At 42.9% G+C, this 6000-nt stretch overlaps 1 protein-coding gene across 2 annotated transcripts in view; it reads left to right on the plus strand.

Moving 5' to 3' along the window:
• cdc14ab (cell division cycle 14Ab) overlaps positions 1-6000 on the plus strand; it is a 32112-nt gene that overhangs the window by 6823 nt on the left and 19289 nt on the right. The gene's annotated exons all lie outside the window — the stretch shown is intronic.

The following is a 6000-nucleotide window of genomic DNA, read 5'->3' on the forward strand; positions in this document are numbered from 1 at the left end:
ATGAAAATATTGAATCTGTGTGGGTTGAAATTCTTTTTGAAAATGCTAAATCTGTAATAGTCAGGACAATCTATAGACCACCGGAACAGAGTAACTTTTATGATGCATTAGATGGGTGTTTGGCTGAGGTGGGGGATGTAGAGACAATTATTATTGGAGACTGGAACACGGATATGCAACGTAAAGACACCACCGTCTTCAAGTCCTTCAGTAGGATTTGTGATATGCACGGCTTCAGCCAGCTAATCACCCAACCCACCCGGGTATGTGAAACAACACAGACTACCATTGATCTCATTCTGACCTCTGACAAGTCCAAGATCTCCAGTAAAGGGGTTATAGCATGTGGTTTAAGTGATCATTATATGATATTCTGTACCCGCAAAAGGCTAAAACAAAAGGCCGGCTGTCACAAAACAGTCATATCTAGAGACCTCAAAAACTACTCTAGCGAGGCCTTTAACCTAGAACTGGAGAGCCTGGACTGGTCCGATGAGCTCAGTGGTACGCAAGTTGAAGAAACATGGCTTGGTTTCAAAAATAAATTCTCTGCAATACTCAATGATGTGGCCCCCCTAAGAACAACCAGGGTAAAAGATCGTGCTGAGCCGTGGATGCACTCCGGCATACTGACCGCCATGAAAACCAGAGACAAAGAATGCTCTGAGTTTCATAAAAGTCAGTCAATGATTTCCAAAAGAAGTGAACTCCTGGCCCACGTGACTGAACAAAAAATGGAAAGAAACAGACTAAGAAATGATGTAAGCTCCATGATCAAAACCGCCAAAAAGAATTTCATCAATGTCAAAACTGAGGAAAACCAAAATAAACCCCGTGAACTTTGGAAATGACTCAATAACCAGCTGGGCTGCAGTAAAAAACTCAAAACGAGATTTTCGAACTTAAACATAAAGACAGATAACAGGCTCATCACAGACAAACTGGACGTGGCCAAGTACTTGAACATTTTTTTCACAAACATAGCCACAACTCTTGTAAATAAATGACCCTCCCACTCAGGGCTTTTTGGAGTAGATCACATCATGACCTACTACAGAAACCTAGGGGTACGCAAAGATGATTTCAGTCGAGCAAGGGTAACATCAGCAGAGGTACTCATTAAACTGAGCGCCCTCCAACCTAACGAGGCCACTGGCCACGACAATATCCCCTCCAAACTCCTCAGAGACACAGCAACCGCCATCTCACCAGTCATAGCTCACATAATTAACCTCTCCATAAAACAGGGACACGTACCCAAAGACTTCAAAATTGCAAGAGTAACCCCCCTGCACAAAAAGGGCAGCAAATTGGACCCAGGCAACTACCGCCCTGTTTCTGTACTTACCTCCATCTCGAAAGTCATGGAAAAAATAGTATATGAACAGGTCGAAAAGTACGTCGCGGAAAAGAAACTAATCTATGAATTTCAATCTGGCTTTAGAACATCCCACTCCACTGACACATGCCTTCTTTATCTAAACGACCACATCAAACAAGAGGTGGACGAGGGCAAATACTGCGGCATGGTGATGCTGGACCTGCAAAAGGCTTTCGACACTGTCAATCACCCCATTCTGATTGACAAGCTAAAAGCAATTGGTTTTGATAAACTATCGGTGAGCTGGATGCAGTCCTACCTGGAGGGGAGAGAACAGATGGTGGAGGTAAACGGTACTCTGTCCCCCCCCCCCTCCCAGTGAGCTGTGGTGTTCCACAAGGAAGCATATTAGGTCGGTTACTGTTCCTAATTTATGCAAATGACATGTCATCAGCATGTGACTGCAACTTGTTCCTGTTCGCGGACGACTCAGCCCTGCTGGTCTCTGACAGGAGCAGATTGCAGGTTGAAAAAACCCTCAGCTCCGAGCTCGGCAGAATCTGCACCTGGCTCGCCGATAATAAATGATCATTACACCTGGGTCAAACAGAGTCCATTCTCTTCGGTTCGAAACATAATCTCAGCAAGACCAACGACTTCTCAGTTACAGTGGGTGACATTATTGTCACAAGTAAGAAGGAAATGACATACCTAGGATCTGTTCTTGAGGCAAACCTCTCCTGTGACAAAATGGCATCCAATGTAATGTAAAAAGTCAATCAAAGAACTAGATTCCTCTACCGGATCTCCTCTCTGGTAAACAACAACACCCTGAAGACTCTGGCAGGAGCACTCATTCAAGGGTACTATGACTCTGCTTGCACGTCATGGTACCATAGCACCTCCAAGGCGCTAAAAATAAAACTTCAAACATCACAAAATAAACTGGTCAGACTACTGCTTGACCTTTCACCTAGAACCCACCTCACCTCTGCCCACTTTGACAACCTAGGATGGCTTAGAGTAGACGACAGAGTACAGCTACTTGCAATGGGCCTGGTCTACAAGATCCACTACACCTCTATGGTACCCATACATGTCAAAATTCTTCCCAAAGGTCAAGGAATACCATGATCATAACACCAGAGGGAGCTCCACAAATCATGTAAAACCCAGATTTGGCACAAAAAAGGGGAATACACGTTTCGCAATTATGCCACATCAAGGTGGAACGCTCTTCACACTACTGTAAAGGAAAGTAAAACTATACTTACCTTCAAAACCTCTCTTAAAGAGCACCTTCGGGGGAGAGCATTGCAAAACTGGCTCCGGTAATGGTACAAATCTCAACCTGTCGTACAATGGACAGCTTCCCCCCCCATCTATGTATATACCCGCATTTTAGACTCTGTTACTAACTGTATATCTGTAGACTTGGTATGTCTTAAATGTCCGGTTAGGATGTATTAGAACGAAATCTAAAATGTAAATTGTAAATAAGCCATCTGTATGTAAAAAAACACCTGTATGTAAATTGTAAATAAGCCATCTGTATGTTAAAAAACCACCTGTATGTAAATTGTAAATAAGCCATCTGTATGTCAAATATGTCTTGTATGTCTTAAATGATATGATGAATTGGAAATGGGGGACCCTGATGTAAACAAGACGAAAGTCTTTCTCTGGTCTGCATCCCCTTAACAATTGTATGTTTTGAGCTGTACTGTACTGTACCCAATATACAAGCTGTTAATAAACTTTTCAATCAATCAATAGCTAGCTTCGACTGCTAAATCAGCCTCATTGCTTCCTTTCTTGAAGAGATTTTGTTGCTTCCATAGAATTTCTTTTAGCTCTGTGACTTTTTTCTCTCTCATCTCCCAGGTATTTTGCATACTCTGCATGTTTAGTTGAGTAGTGACGTTTGACGTCATACTCCTTGTATACAGCGATTTTCTCTGAGCATATAAGGCACGTTGCGTTTCCCCTGTACTCAACAAAAAAATATTCAGTCTCCCACTTCTCCTGAAATGTTCTGTGATCATCATCGATTTTTCTTTTCCCTGAAAGTTTTGATGAAGACATGGCGATATATTTTGTTTCCACTCTGTCACTTTTGGATCACTCTGGATTGATTCCGCTGCGCGCATTTGATTGACGTGTGGCGGAGTTCCCTCGGAGGGGGGAGGGGCGAGGGAACTCCGCGCAGCAGCCAGCAGCAGCAGCAGCCAGCAGCAGCAGCAGCAGCAGCAGCAGCAGCAGCAGCAGCAGCAGCCAGCAGCAGCAGCAGCAGCAGCAGCAGCAGCAGCAGCAGCAGCAGCAGCAGCAGCAGCGGGAAAAATAAAATTGAAACATAAAGCGCAAACGTAAACGCGCGGGCCAGATTAACACTATTACATGATATCAACAAAGGGGCCATGAGAAACTGGCCTGGAGTCTGAGACACCTGCTTAGACCACACAGACGACATCACAAGTGACACCTCTCAGGAAGATTGTTTTACAAAGCCAGATCTGATACCTGGCAGTATAATAATAATAATAATAATAATAATAATAATATTACATTATATTTGTATAGGCCTTTTCAAGGACTCAACATCGCCTTACAATATAAGGCAGGGATCACCAACTACATTGGTCCAAGGGCCAAAATGTATCCAATAGACACTATCGCGGGCCAGCGATTTTTATATAGCCCAGAATTTCGAAGTTGTTGACTGAATACATGCTCTGAAAGTAATCAGAATACAGTCTTAAAAAAGTAACATTCAGATTACTTTTAGAATACTTTATTTTTCCATAACAGATGGGTATGTTTTGGTGAACAGGAGACAATTATTTTACTGTTTTAATGGCTTACCAAGAACTCAAACACAACATCTTGGTGTCATTCTGGCAGCTCTCTCATCTGCACCCCGCATAAAAAACATCACCCGGACTGCATTCTTTGTACTGTCTTAAAACCTTTCCTTGGAATATGTTATGAATTGTAAGGTGTCCTTGGGTGCTATGAAAGGCGGCCCTAAATAGAATGAATTATCATTATTATTTATTATCTGAAACGATATAATAACTTTAAAAACTTTTTCCAGTCACTTACCCCATGCATTCAGTAGCAGCAGGCCATTCACTTTGATTTTATCCCGTTATGAAATGTCATCATTTCGAAAATAAAGAAATGCTACATAAACGTTATCTTGTACATTTTATCTACTCATCTCCGTTTCTAACTTTCAATATATTTAAAAAGAGATCTCTCTCTCTCATCTGCGTGCGGGGGCGGGGCCTCACACACACGCTGCATCTCTCTCTTGCTCACAGACATGCTGCAGCGCTGTGCAGTGTGCACTCAGTTCTGCCGGTAATTGATATTACATTTTGTGAGGAATCTTTTCCACCAATAATTCCAATAAGTATTCCAAAATGTATTCACTTCAGGTTTACGAAAGTAACTGTCATCAGATTACTCGTTTTTCAAATGTAACGCCAGCTGAATACAGTTAGCCTACTTCATTTTTGTATTCTGATTACGTAACTTCGTTACATATATTCCGTTACAACCCAACCCTGCTTCTAGGCTACTGTCCCGCAGCTCTTGCCTCTCTGTTGGACTTTGTGGCAGCGGGGCTGCTGCTGTGGAGCGCACACAAAGCTGACTGTGTTCACAACGAAGGATCACTTCTTCTTCAAGGCAGGGAAGGTTTCGCAGTAGGCAGTCTACTGTCCCGCAGCTGCTGCCTCTCTGTTGGACTCTGGTACTGCACCTTACTCACGAGACGTTGTAAAAAAAAAAATGGGCGGGGTGCGAACGCAGTAACCACTCCGCCAACGCCACAGTCACCCAAGTCGCGCGGGCCGGATGAGAATGTCTGGCGGGCCGGATGTGGCCCGCGGGCCGCCAGTTGGTGGTCACTGATATAAGGGAAGGTTAGGGTGGGGGGTATAGGACTGTCAAACTTGATCATTCGGCATGGATTGATGGGGGGGGGGGGGGGGGCGGCTATGAGTAGACAAGAGGAGATGAGATGAGTTTTGAAAAGGGACTGGAATAATGTGAGGGTCTCAGAATAGCGGAGATCTTTGTATCGATATGTTCAAAAAGTTTTTTTCAAAATCTAAAAAAAAGTCTAGAATTATAAATAGTGAAAAATTCAATATAAAATATTTCTAGTGTGAACCAAAATATAATACTAAATATTATACAAGTGACTTTTCTGAACCAAAATGACAAACATGGCATAAATACACATTATTCTAATACGGGTCCTTTTAGACCCACTTATGGAAGAGTGTAGGGTCCATCACTCGGGCATCTAAGGGTTAACAGTCTGAAGTTTATTTCAGGATTCAACACATGAAATGTCTTTTTTAATTTGAAACTCCTTCCCTGGCGTAGAGCTACTTCCTGCCGGGTCAGCGCTGATGACAGTGTCACAGCTCAGTGTGAGAATCTGCAGATACCTGAGGCCTCTCACATGTCTCCGTTTATTACCAACACTTATTTATATTGTTTCAAAAATCAATCGTTGTCATGTCTATAAAATGTTGTTTGATATTTCAGATGTTCCCAAACAGATGCAGTTCATTTGCCCTTAATGTGGTGGTGCCGTGCTAGGTGGCGTCCTGTTGCAGCAGCAGCTTCTAAAATGTCCCGAATTGACAAAAACAATTCCCAAA

Source organism: Notothenia rossii (genome assembly GCF_949606895.1).
Source record: "Notothenia rossii genome assembly, chromosome: 1".
NCBI classification, from domain to species: Eukaryota; Metazoa; Chordata; class Actinopteri; order Perciformes; family Nototheniidae; genus Notothenia; species Notothenia rossii.